At 47.0% G+C, this 1,414-nt stretch overlaps 1 non-coding gene across 1 annotated transcript; it reads right to left on the bottom strand.

The window, feature by feature from the left end:
* Window positions 1-897: 897 nt before the first annotated feature.
* Window positions 898-991, bottom strand: TRNAI-UAU (transfer RNA isoleucine (anticodon UAU)). Its single transcript has 2 exons — window positions 955-991; window positions 898-933 (listed from the first exon to the last, which is right to left on the bottom strand). It is a non-coding gene; the product is annotated as a tRNA-Ile (tRNA).
* Window positions 992-1,414: the final 423 nt, after the last annotated feature.

The following is a 1,414-nucleotide window of genomic DNA, read 5'->3' on the forward strand; positions in this document are numbered from 1 at the left end:
AAGGACACAGTCGACCATTAGCGCACGTAGGCTTACCCATCGCGCTGAAATAAGCAATGCCATGTGTTAACTGAGCAAGACACTCGATAGGGCCTAAGGATACAATGACCCCAATACACAATCCACCCTTTGTAAATACAGACACCATAAAACTCACTCGCGCAATAATAAGCTTACCCATCGCACTGGACATGCAGTGCCACGTGTTGAATGAATAAGACACACACTGGTGCCTCCAGGTACTATGTTCCAATGATCGTAAATACGGTAACACACCAGCTTAGCGCTAAAATATGCAGAGCCGGGTGGAAAACGTAGAAGTGACACGAATGGGCCGTGGTACTATGGCCCCATGATACCACGCACACTGTGAATACGGACCCCTCCACAAAATTGCGCACATCATAGACTTATACATAGTGCTGTACATGCAAAGCCACGTGTTATAATTAAAAGACACCCATATAGTGGCAAATAAGCCTTCACTTCAATGCACTCCACTTATGCATCCTGCTGTACATGCTAAGCCACGTGTTATAATTTAAAAGACACCCATATAGTGGCAAATAAGCCTTCACTTCAATGCACTCCTAACCCCGTAGACAGTATTCACATTAACACCTGTTGGCGAGAGGCTCACGTGCTCGATATTGGGATGCAAGCACAAATAAAACACTCGCGGCCATGTGGCAACGTGCCAATGCTTCCCTCAAACGATATAAACGTGGGGGTACTCTTTCGCGGCACTGGCTGAAGGCGGCCGAAAGGTCACAGCTCTATGACGTAGAAGGTCTCTACAGGTCACTACACCCCACTCGCCCGACTCTCTAGCAAGGGTCGACCTTACCCTGAGTTTAATCTTTACTTTTAGGAAATGATTTATGCAAACCAGTAGGCTGCTCCAGGTGAGGCACGAACTCACAACCTCGGCATGCCTAAATGCAAGTACTGCTGTATAAGTACCGCGCGCTAACCGATTGCGCCACTGGGCATACACTGGTGCACAACGGCGTTACACTGGGGCATAGCTAACGTGATCACCTTATAAAACCTTATAACTACTAATTGGACACGTAGGGATGTAGGTCACAACCAATCAGCAGATAACCAGACCAGCGAAAAAGGCAACCAGGACTCGTTGCTCCCAACCGAAGGCAAGGAAGCAACGTGACTTTGAGGGAAATAATGAGTGCGATGAGAGGACAACCCAGAATACCGCAAGCTATCTCGCTGTGCTCGATTTCTCATGTTTCTACTCGGACATAACACGGAAAGCCGTTAAAAGCCTTGAAGCAACGCATTGTGCACTCCCTTGAAACACTAATTATTCTAGCGACCTTAAAGCACTAAAACTGAGCAGGGTAAATATAACATGCACGCTATTGCATAGATAAACGATCGGAGGTGGAATTCA

This window comes from Lissotriton helveticus, chromosome 3_1, assembly GCF_964261635.1.
Source record: "Lissotriton helveticus chromosome 3_1, aLisHel1.1, whole genome shotgun sequence".
Classification (NCBI taxonomy): Eukaryota; Metazoa; Chordata; class Amphibia; order Caudata; family Salamandridae; genus Lissotriton; species Lissotriton helveticus.